Source organism: Capricornis sumatraensis, chromosome 16 (genome assembly GCF_032405125.1).
Source record: "Capricornis sumatraensis isolate serow.1 chromosome 16, serow.2, whole genome shotgun sequence".
NCBI lineage: Eukaryota > Metazoa > Chordata > Mammalia > Artiodactyla > Bovidae > Capricornis > Capricornis sumatraensis.
This window is the reverse complement of record NC_091084.1, coordinates 30,863,331-30,876,503: the sequence shown is the minus strand read 5'-3', so window position 1 is coordinate 30,876,503 and position 13,173 is coordinate 30,863,331.

Genomic DNA, 13,173 nt, shown 5'->3' with positions numbered 1-13,173 from the left:
CCAACAATAAACAAATGAGTAACAAGACACAGAAGGAACAACATGGTGATATTTGGGCACAATCCAAACTGCATTTTTGACAAAATTTCCAAGTAATTTCCCACCAAATCTTTTCTTTTAGGAGACATGCCAAGAAGAGGATGCCTAATGTTTATTTCATTTCCTTGTGCTTGGAAAGTCTTCCAGAATGGTGGTGATGGTTGTGATGGGGAGAGGCAAAAGGCACCCCTGCTCAAAGAGTGGCCTGAACATACAATAGAGGGCAGACATGATAGATACATTCTAATGAGGAGGGGAGACTGGTATTATAGAAAGAATGCAAACTATCTCTGGAGTTGACTTCAGAGCTGGGCAGGACTGGTTTTGAATTCTGACCATGTCACCAGGTAGGTGACCTTGGAGATGCCACTTGACTTTGGCCAGTTTCTCCTCTCATTCCTGTCATAAACTGTCCGAATCCATCTCTCTTTCTGGCTTCTGCTCCTCCATCTCTAACAGCAGGGAAAGGGGCAGGACACAATTTTGAAAGAATGACATAGTCCATTACTTCATGGCAAATAGACAGGGAAACAATGGAAACAGTGAGAGACTTTATTTTCTTCGGCTCCAAAATCACTGCAGATGGTGACTGCAGCCATGAAATTAAAAGGCGCTCCTTGAAAGAAAAGCTACAACCAACCTAGACAGCATATTAAAAAGCAGAGACATTACTTTGCCGACAAGGGTCCGTCTAGTCAAAGCTATGGTTTTTCCAGTAGTCATGTATGGATATGAGAGTTGGACCATAAAGAAAGCTGAGTGTCGAAGAATTGATGCTTTTGAACTGTGGTGTTGGAATAGACTCTTGAGAGTCCCTTGGACTGCAAGGAGGTCAAACCAGTCAGCGTTAAAGGAAATCAGTCCTGAATATTCATTGGAAGGACTGATGCCGAAGCTGAAGCTCCAATACTTTGACCACCTGATGCAAAGAACTGACTCATTAGAAAAGACCCTGATTTGGGGAAAGATTGAGGGCAGGAGAAGGGGATGACAGAGAATGAGATGGTTAGATGGCATCACTGACTCGATGGACATGAGTTTAAGCAAGCTCTGGAAGTTGGTGATGGACAGGGAAGCCTGGGGTGCTGCAGTCCATTGGGCCACAAAGAGCTGGACACAACTGAGCAAATGAACTGAACTGAAGGACACAACATAGGCCAGTTAGAACCAAATGGGACCAAGATGGCAGACAAGACCAGACCTTGATCCTCAATCAGCAAGTGAAATGACAGACACAGAGGTGCCATGACAGTTCCATGCACTGTCAAAAGACCAAGGAGTGGGTGGTGGCCCAAATCCTGGAAATCTCCACTTTTCCCCAAAATAGTTGGAATAATCCTCCCACTCATTAGCATATGAAATTACCCAGCCTCTAGAAACTAACCAGGCCACATTTCATGGCTGCACTTGCCCTCTGCGATGGCCCACACTCTGTCTGTGGAGTGTGCTTCTCTCTAAGTCTGAATAAATAAATTTCTTACCTATCACTTTGTCTCTCACTGAATTCTTTCTGTGATGAGACATCAAGAACCTGAGCTTTATTAGGCCCTAAAACCAGGTACCATTGGTTTTGGCTGGGTTTGAGTCCCAGCCATGTGGGTTCAAGTCCCAAACTGGGTTTTGACTGGGTTCAAGTCCCAAGCAGGGTTTTGGCTGAGTTTGAGTCCCAGCTACTGGGTTCGAGTCCCAAAGTGGGTTTTGGCTGGGCTTGAGTCCCTATCTGAGATAAATGGTTTCACATCTCCCTAAGACTGGGACATTTCTTCCCTAGTACACAAAGGAAGTAGAAACCACTAGATGAGAACTCTCTCAGGAGGGGGGAAAAAAAAAACAACCAAAACTAAATATACATAGATGAAAACTTCAATTTTGGGGCCCAATTCTTTCATTTTCAACATTAGCCAAATCTGGACCCATCCTGGGCTTCCCCCTTGTTTAGGCTGACCATAAAAATTATCTCCCACATTGTCACAGTGTGAAGTGTGAAAGAGGTACTGTTAACCATTACAGTGGCACAGCAAGTATAAACCAGGGCTGTCCTGAGCATTCCAAACATTCTTAACCCCTTGTTAATAATGAGGGAGGTACAATTTTTCCTGTTTACTGGCTCATTTTAACATGCTAATACTTTACCTTCTTAAAACCAACAAATGAAGTGAAGTGACAGTCACGTCCCACTCTTTGCCAGAATACTGGAGTGGGTGGCCTTTCCCTTCTCCAGGGGATCTTCCTGACCCAGGGATCAAACTCAGGTCTACCTGCATTGCAAGGCAGATGCTTTACCAGCTGAGCCACAAGGGAAGCCCAAGAATACTGTAGTGGGTAGCCTATCCCTTCTCCAGTGAATCTTCCTGACCCAGGAATCCAACCAGGGCCTCCTGCATTGCATACTAACACTTTACCTTCTTAAAACCAACAAATGAACCCCAAACTAAAAAACTTCTTTCTCCCTTCCAGCTATGAGCTTCCCAGGGAAAAGGGAACCCGGGTTCAATCACTGGTCAGGGAAGATCCCACATGCCTCAGGACAACTAAGCCTGTGTACCGCAACTACTGAGCCCACATACTGCAACTAGAGAGTAGCCTGCCCGCAGTAATGAGGGCCCAGCATAGCCAAAAATAAATGAATATGAAAAAAAGTATTCAATAAATGACAAGACCAAACTTAGAAATACAATGTTTGAGTCATTATTTTATATCACTTGAGTTTAGACATCATTTCTTAGAATATTGGTTATATTTTAACAAAAGTTACTATTAGTTTAAAAGTTCCCATTTATCAAGTGCCTACTATGCACCCAGCAATGCAGCAGGCATGTCACAGATAATTATTTCTGATTATCATAATTGCAAGAGAAGCAGATGTCTCCATCTTATAGATGAGAAAATTGAGGCACAAAGATACTCATTCATTCTAATACCTATTGAACCTATTCATTCTAATACTTAGTGGAGAGAAAAAGGGAAAAAGGAGAGTGAATGACCAGGGATGGGACTGAAACTCTAACCAGGGTCCAGACCCTAAAGATCCTTGATAAGGGTTAAAGAGTGTAGACTTTATCTAGAGGGCAATGGGGCAACATTGAAAACTTTTCAGGGGAAAGGGACCTGATCAGATTTGTGTAATTAAAAGAGCATGGGGATTTCTCTGGTGCTCCAGTGGCTAAGATGCCGTGCTCTCAATGCAGGGGGCCCAGGTTCAATCCCTGCTTAGGGAATGAGATCCCACAGGCCACAAAGAAGATCCAGCCCAACCAGATAAAGAAAATGAATAAGTATTTTTAAAAAATAATAAATAAAAGAGCACACAAATACAATTTGGAGAAAGACAATGCAGTGAAACAAGGCTGAAAGCAAGAAGCTGCTTCTGGGAACAGTAATCCAGATGGATGATTTGACCGGAACTGAAACAACGGCGGAGGGAATGGAGAGAAGTTAGGATCTGAGAGCTAGGAGGTAGAATGCAAGAAGACTGGTTTACCACTGAGCCACCAGAGAAGCCCCTATTCAATACTTAATGCTAAGGAAACTTGGTAAATGAGGAAGCAGATTTTTGCCAACATTTTATTATGAAAATTTTCAAACATGCAGAAAAGTTGGAAGAACTTTATAGTGAACACCTATATTCCCTACCTAGGTTCTTCAGTTAACATTTTACTATGTACATGCTTTATTGCATATCTATTCAATCTTTTTCATCCTTCAATCCACCTATCCATTAATATGTTATTTATTTATTTTTTTGATGCATTTTAAAATTGCAGACAAGGGAGGTGGGAGGGGGGTTCAGGTTGTGGGGACACCTGTACACCAGTGCCTGATACATGTCGATGTATGGCAAAAACCACCACAATATTGTAAAGTAATTAGCTTCCAATTAAAATTAATAAATTAATTTAAAAAATAAAATTGCAGACAGTGGGACACATCTCCCTATATATTTCAGCATTAGTGAAAGTTCAATATTTATTTACAATTCTTTTTAAGAATATACTGAAATAAAATTTGAATACAATGTAACACACAAGACTTAAGCATATACATTCAAATAACTTTGGCAAATTCAAAGCCTGTGTAACACAAATCTATATCAAGGTGCAGAACATAAATATTACTCTAGAAATTCCCCTCATGCCTGTCCAGTCACTTGCCCAAGGGAAACACCATTAGGATATTTTTCCACCAAACATTAGTTTTGCCTGTTCTAGAACTTCATATAAATAGAATCAAAGAGTAAGTACTGCTTTATGTCTGGCTAATTTTGTTCAGCATAATGTATTTGAGATTCATCAATGTTGCTGTATGTATAAGTAGTTTACTCCTTTTTATTGTTGGAGAAGACTCTTGAGAGTCCCTTGGACTGCAAGGAGATCAAACCAGTCCATCCTAAAGGAAATCAGTCTTGAATATTCATTGGATGTACTGATGCTGAAGATGAAGCTCCAATAATTTGGCCACCTGATGCGAAGAACTGACTCATTGGAAAAGACCCTGATGCTGGGAAAGATTGAAGGCAAGAGAAGAAGGGGACGGCAGAGGATGAGATGGTTGGATGGCATCACCGACTCAGTGGACATAGGTTTGGGTGGACTTGGGGAATTGGTGATGGACAGGGAAGCCTGGTGTGCTGCAGTCCATGGGGTCACAAAGAGTTGGATGCTACTGAGCAACTGAACTGAACTGAACTGATTGTTGAGTAGTATCCCAAGGCATGAGTACTCTACAGAGTGTTTATCTCTTGATGGACCCTTGGGCTATTTCCAGTTTGGGCTTAATATGAATAAAGCTTCTTCAAATATTCTTATACAAACCTTTTTGTGGGTATATTACTTCATCTCTCATGGATAAATACTAAGGGTTAGGGAGTGGAATTGCTAAGGTGATCAGCTTTGTGGAGGAGCTGGAAGGTTTTAAGCAAATACTGAAAATGTATTTGCTCCACTCATGAGGAAGGTTGAAAGCTGAAACAAACATAACAAAGGGTTATGAGTGTTCACCGAGTGCTGGAGGCTGGGAACGGATAACAAAGGGTTATACGCCCGGCCTTGAGGCGTTCAAAGGCTTCTTCTGACCACCAGTTTCTGGGAGCAAGGACTGTTGTTTCTAGAGAAGACTCCCTTTAGAGTTTCACCAAAGCTATGTTATGGCTTGGGCGGTGGGAACTGTATTTTATGCTTAAATGCTTTGATGTTTATCTAAAATGGATATGTGCAAGTCTGTCTTATGCTCTATTCCATAAAAATTATAAAACTACACAATTAGATAATAAACTTTGTCAGTCCACTAGAAAGTGAAAGTAAAGTCGCTCAGTCCAGGCAAGAGTACTGGAGTGGGTGGCCATTTCCTTCTCCAGGGGATCTTCCCCACCCATGGATCGAACCCAGGTCTCCCGCATTGCAGGCGGACGCTTTAACCTCTGAGCCATCTGAAGGTCCACTAGAGGTGATCCCTAAATGTCCTTTTCAGAGCGAGGTTCTCCGAGCCTTACAAATGGCGCCCAACGTGGGGCTCAAAGCAACAGACTGATTTTAAAAAAGGGCCGCACTCCTGCAGAAGCGAGGTAAGCAGGATGGGACATCAGACAAGTAAAATTCCTTTTGTTCATCTCATGCATCATTTCTTGAAACAATACGGGGTTAATCTGCCTAAAGAGCAGTTAACTAGCTGTTACCAGACAGTGGTTGAATATAATCCATGGTTCCCGGAGGAAGGATCCTTAGATTTACAAACTTAGACTAGAGTAAAAAATAATGTTTTAAAAGCTTATAGACAGGGGGTAAAAATTCCCCCACAATGGTGGGTAACTTGGTCTCTTTTACGGGCTGTTATGGAACAATTAGATGGCTCAGGAAGAGATTTAGAGGTTAAAACTGTTCGATCCCTGCATAAATGTGAATTAAAAGAAAAAGATCTATCGAAGGTTTTAAATCAAAAAAATGTCATGCTAGAATAGAATACAGACAAACAAGGGTCACAGATGCTGAAAGCAGTTAAACAATCAACTTTGCCAGAGGCCCCTGAACCGCCTTTACCTTGCTTTTCGTGAGCTCATATTCAGTTCAGTTCAGTTGCTCAGTCGTGTCCGACTCTTTGCGACCCCATGAATCGCAGCACACCAGGCCTCCCTGTCCATCACCATCTCCCGGAGTTCACTCAGACTCATGTCCATCGAGTCCGTGATGCCATCCAGCCATCTCATCCTCTGTCGTCCCCTTTTCCTCCTGCCCCCAATCCCTCCCAGCATCAGAGTCTTTTCCAATGAGTCAACTCTTCACATGAGGTGGCCAAAGTACTGGAGCTTCAGCTTTAGCATCATTCCTTCCAAAGAAATCCCAGGGTTGATCTCCTTCAGAATGGACTCGTTGGATCTCCTTGCAGTCCAAGGGACTCTCAAGAGTCTTCTCCAACACCACAGTTCAAAAGCATCAATTCTCTCTCCGGCGCTCAGCCTTCTTCACAGTCCAACTCTCACATCCATACATGACCACAGGAAAAACCATAGCCTTGACTAGACGGACCTTAGTCGGCAAAGTAATGTCTCTGCTTTTGAATATACTATCTAGGTTGGTCATAACTTTTCTTCCAAAGAGTAAGCTCCTATTAACCAGCCTCTAACACTGGCCTTTCCGCCCGCTGCAACGCTGTCCGCTGCTGCTACTGCTCCCCTATTTCCTAGCGTTCCTCCTCGGGACATGCCTCTTTGTGCGTGGGTTTTTCCGGTCCAATGTAATAATCCTCAACCTGGACATAATCAATGGCAATCACCTGATTTTGGTTTGCTCACGCAATTCAAAAAGGCATGTACGCTATATGGACCTACCTCACCCTACTGTTTGGAATTTCTTAGGGGCCAGGCGGATCAGTGGCTTCATGCACATTTTTTTACAGTTGCTAAAATGGTTATGACTCCACAACAGCTATTACAATAGCAAATATGGGTCACAGATAAAGCCAAATTAATCTTGCAAGAACAACAAAGCAGGGAAAACCCTGCTAAACTAAATTTTAAAATTCTCACCGGCACCAAAACTATAGCTAAAACTGCTGCGCAATTACAATTTGTGCAGCCGCCCATGTTACACTAGATTAAAAAAGTAGCTATCAGAACATGGGCTACAGTTCCACCTCTGATAGATCTTTTGTAAAAATATTGCAGAGACCAACTAAAAAATATGTTCAATTTATTGATAAATTAAAGGAGGCCATCGATCACAGTCTTAAAGATACATCTTTGCAAAAAATCATTTTAAAACAATTAGCCTTTGATAATGCTAATAAAGATTGTCAGGCTATTATCAGACCTATTAAGAAGCAAGAATGAGTTATAAAATACTTAAAAGCCTCCAAAAATATGGGGACGATTCAACATAAAGCTAAAATAGCCTCTTTAAAAACCTTAAATGTTTCCCAAAAGTCTAACGTTAAATGTTTTAACTGCGGCAAGCCGGGACACATGCAAAAGCAGTGTCACTTGCCTCGGCAAACAGGTCTTTCTCCTGACAAAGGAGGGGCTATTAAAACTAAGCCCCCTGGGATCTGCCCAAGATATAAAAAAATCATTGGCTGAGTAAATGCCGCTCTAGATTTGATAAACAAGATAATGCTTTACCCATTCAGACACCTCCTTCGAAAAACTAAAACAGGGGCTCTCCTCTAGCCCCGTTAAACAAAGACGACGACCAAATATTACTAAATTAACAGCGGCTACCAGACATAGCGCATGTATAGACATTCCTGCTCCACGAGATATAAAATTATTAATGGTAAATAATCCTATGAAAATCTTAACTTGATATTTTGGCCCTATACCAAAAAATACTATAGGCCTCCTGTTAAAACAAAGCAATAGTACCATGTACAAGATAATTGTTCATACTGAGATCATTGATAAAGATTACACAGGTAAAATTGCAGTAGTGTTACATGTGATTCGCAACTTGTATTTACAAAAGGGTGACAGATTTGCTCAGCTATTGCTATTACCTTATGTGCCCCCACTTAATAAAAAAACAGATACCAGAACAGGTGGCTTTGAGAGTACCAACGTTACTGCAGCCCTTTCTACTGTTATAAAAAAAAATCAATAGGCCCATGTTAAAATTAAAAAAAAAAAAACTTTAAAAAAAATGTTAGACACTGGGACAAATATCTCCATCATAAAAACAAAACAAAACAAAAAAAATGGGCTTCAGATTGGCCTACGGTTTTAGCCTCCCACCAGCTGGTGGAAATAAAAACTACAGATACAGCTCAAACTTCTGTTAGTTCATCTTACAAGCCCTGGGCCCTGATCAATTAATTAGTCGTTTAGATTAAACCATATATTGCCCCATTACCATTAAATCTGTGAGAAAAAGACTTTCTATAACAAACTCAGGCGACTATACAATTAAATGAACATTTTTCTTAGGGGTCACGAGATAAAGCCACTAAAGTTAAAATAAAAGTCTGATAAACCTATCTAAACAACTCAGTGGCCCCTATCAAAAAAAAAACTGTCCACTTTGCATACTTTGGTGGCTAAACTACTACAACAAACTAAAATAAAAACTGCTCAATCACCATGAAAGTTACCCGTTTTTGTCATTAAAAAAAAATCAGATAAATAAAAAATGCTAACAAATTTAAAAAATATTAACACTATAATGATTCCTATAAAAACATTACAATCAAGACTCCCAAGCCCTGCTATGGCCCCTAAAGACTGGGCCATTATGATTATTGATTTAAAAGATTGCTTTTTCACTATACCTTTACATCCAGATGACAGGCAATGCTTTGCCTTCTCAATACCTTCTATTGATAATCAATCCCCTGTTCAACGATATCAATAGAAGGTCCTACCCCAAGGTATGATAAACTCCCCTACGGTCTGTCAATTCGTTGTTGATAAAATTTTGCAGCCCATCAGACAACAATTCCCTTAGGCATATCTCATTCATTACATAGATGATATTTTATTGGCTTCTCCCTCAAAATCTCAATTAAGTTCATTACATAATGAGGTCATAACTAATTTAACTAATCATGGGCTGCTAATAACAAAAGATAAATTGCAACACCATTCCCCTTTTAAATATCTTAGATATCTTATGGACTGCTCCACTGTAAAGCCACAAAAACTTTCTATTAAAAAAAATAATTTACAAACACTTAATGATTTCCAAAAACTTCTTGGAAATATTAATTGGCTATGACCTACCTTAAAAATTCCCACATATGCTTTACAAAACTTATTCAAATTATTAAAAGGTTCCTCTGATTTAAATAGTCCCTGACAACTTACCCTTAAAGCTAAAAAAAAGTTACAATTGATAAAACAAAAAATTCAACAAACATTTGTTTACCATATTAATTACAATTCCCCGTTTCAGATATATGTCTTTGGTACTAAGATATCTCCTACTGCCATTATAGTACAAGATAATCACCCTATTGAATGGGTATATCTCCATTCCAAACAGACTAAACACATTGTTTCCCATAGAGACTTAACAAAAAAATAATTTTTCTTACATGCTCTCATTTGTGTGCTATAGCTAGATATGACCCTACTCAAATTTACCTACCTTTGACAAAAACAAAAATTGATAATGCTCTCCAGGTGTCCACTACCATTCAGATAGCCCTTGCTGATTATTCAAGAGAGTTATTGGCCAACCCACCTAAAAAAAATTATAAAATTTCTTACAAAATACTTCTTTTATCATCAACAATATTGTTTCTAAACACCCTCTCATAAATACACCTAATTATTTTATAGATAAAAATAAGGCAAGATGGACAGCCATAATAGGTCCCAACCTACAAAAAAACATTAAAAGTCCTTATCAAAAAAAAAAGTCCTTATCAATCTGTTCAAAACACAAAATTATTCACATTATATTGTTTACTTATTCTAATAAAAACCCCACTAAATATTTTAACTGATTCTCGCTACACGACACATCTTTTTCCATCCTTTATAACGGCTCATTTTATACCCAATAAAAGTGATCTTATACATTTGTTCTTACTGATTCAGCAAAAAATAAAAGCTAGACTCCATCCCTTCTTTATTACTCACATTCGTGCTCATTCCCATTTACCAAGACCCCTCAGTTTAGACAATGATTTGGCTGATCGCCTCATCGCCCCTATTATTTTCTTCCCCCAAACAAAAACATCAGCTCTTCCATACTAACACTAATAGACTACACGTTCAATATAAAATACTGTTGCTGCTGCTGCTGCTGCTAAGTTGCTTCAGTTGTGTCCGACTCTGTGCGACCCCATAGATGGTAGCCGTTATAAACGGCTAAAAAAATTGTTCCAGACTGTGCTACATGTTCCCCCTTTCATTTGACCACTAATCCCCAAAGGACTAATCCTAGAGGCTTACAAGCAAATATTTTATGGCAAGCTGATTTTATACATTACAAACTGCCCCCTTTTAAATTGTTGTTTATAGTCATAAATACCTTTTCCGGCTTCATTTGGGCAGTTCCTTCCACTGCCAAGACTACTAAAGCTGCCATCACAGCTCTTCTACAATGTTTTTCAGTGATGGAGATCCCTACCTCCATCAAAACAGACAATGGTCCTGCTTTTACAGCCAATGCTTTTCATGATTTCATACATCAATGCGGTATTTTCCATCTTACTGGCATCCCATAGAAGTCTCAAGGTCAAGCCATCATTAAACGGGCCCACCATACACTCAAGCTCGTTCTTAATAAACAAAACAGAGAAAATAAGCTAAGAGACCCCTATAGACCTAAAGCCATTTTGCCTATAGTCCTTCTAACAATCAATTATTTTAATTTGCCTCTACACAGTCAAGAGACACAGGGTTAAATGTCTTAATCAATGGCGGCCAAAAACACTTAAGTTCCTAGACAAGAGATATTATCTTGTCATTTTAGATGATAAAACCAAACAGTGGGTCCCACTCAAAAGAGTCAAAAGACAGACAGATCTTGCTTCACACCCCCCGACTGGCCACAACACTAAAACAAAAATTACAACAGATGCCTTCTGAGCCTCCTTGTGACAGCATATCTTAAAAAAAAAAATCATCTGTGCCAGAGATGGACTGGTCCACCTATAAAAAAAGATTTTAAAAAGTCTCTGTTCACGCCAACATGACTTTTGTCGATTGGGGGCCTCATAGACTCTTTGTAAATTGCTCAAAATCACAAAAAAATAATAACACCTGCCAATAATATAATGTTTCAACACCACATTTTAACAAAACACAAACAAGACTTTGACATCAACGCGATAAACTTTTAAACTGGTACAACAAAGGTCCTTCACCTCCCAGACCCCAGACAATCAGTCCAGTCCTGGGGCCTAAACACTGACATCTTTAAAAAATTCCTACTTGTCTCGATTTAGCGTCTCATATACTTATACACGTTTCCATCCTACAAAATTATACTATTAAATATAATTATACCGGTTATGTTTGTGCTTGTATAAATGCGCCCTATCTTTTTGCTATTAGACAATTTAAAAATAATGGCTCAATTCTGTCCTACACTAAGTGTCATTTATATACTTGTTTAAATCATTAATGTGCCAATTAATGTTACTAAAGACTGTTTTTTTTTTTAAGTCCGACAAAAGACTAATTTGTGGGTTTCAGTTAAAATTTCTAAACCCTGGTCAAATTCCATGTTGTTGTCTTTTGTTCTAAAAAAATTCCTAAAAAAACCCAAACGCTTTATTGGCTAGATTATAGCTGCCATAGTGAATATTATTTCAGTTGTAACTGTTGGTACAGTTTCTAAAATGGCATTATATAATTCTATTCAAAATCATAATTTCATTACTTCTTTAAAAAAAAGATTCTCATGATCTCTGGGCCCGACAAGCTCAAACAGATCAACAAATACAAATCACGTCTACCTTCAACAACATTCCCCCTATGTGATATAACACTGACTTCTATGATACACTATCCGCTAATACTTCCTTTCTAAATCCAAAAAATTGGGTACCCCATACGGTGGCTTCTTATGCGCTGATCTGTTTGTTGTTTGTTATTGTTCTTATAAAATTCCAAACGTTATGTGCTCAAGCCACCGCCGCTCAAAAAACAGAAATAACCATGGCTGCAGCAGTCCTTGCTCTTAAAAAAAAAAGAAAAAATGTGGAGGAGCTGAAAGGTTTTAAGCAAATACTGAAAATGTATTTGCTCCACTCATGACAAAGGTTGAAAACTGAAACAAACATAACAAACGGTTAACAAAGGGTTATACGCCCAGCCTTGAGGCATTCAAAGGCTTCCTTCTGACCACCTGTTTCTCGGAGCAAGGACTGTTGTTTCTCGGAGCAAGGACTGTTGTTTCTTGAGACGACTCCCTTTAGAGTTTCGCCAAAGCTATGTTATGGCTTGGGCGGTGGGAACTGTATTTTATGCTTAAATGCTTTGATGTTTATCTAAAATGGCTACGTGCAAGTCTGTCTTATGCTCTATTCCCTAAAAATTATAAAACTACACAATTAGATAATAAATTTTGTCAGTCCACTAGAGACTGTCCCTAAATGTTCTTTTCAGAGCGAGGTTCTCCAAGCCTTACAAGCTTTATATGAAGCTTAGCTTTATGAGAAACTGCTAGACCTTTTGGACTTCACCTTTGTGGTCCAGTGGTTAAGAATCCACCTGCCAACATAGGGGGCATGGGTTCAATCCCTGGCCTGGGCAGATCCCACATGCCTTGGGAAAACTAAGCCCCAGCACCACGACTACTGAAGCCCTTGCGCCTAGAGCCAGTGCTCTGCAACAAGAGAAGCCACTGTAATGAGAAGCCCGCACGTCACGGCTAGGAAGTAGCCCCCACTTGCCACGGCTAGAGAAAGCATGCCTGCAGCAAGACCCAGCACAGCTAAAAAACAAACAAAAGACTGCCAGACCTCTTTTCAACACGGTCATGGGAACAGCTTTCAAAAGCCAACTAAGTATAACCACAAACAACTAAATCTACTGAGTGTAAATTTCTATGGGAACTGAGCATAGAGCTTTACTTAAATATAGCATTTCATCTGATTCTTATAGCAAGTGTATGGGGAAGAAATTATTATTCTCATTTCTCATGTAAGATAATTGAGGCACAGAGAATTAAATATCTGCCCAAGGTCACACAGCTA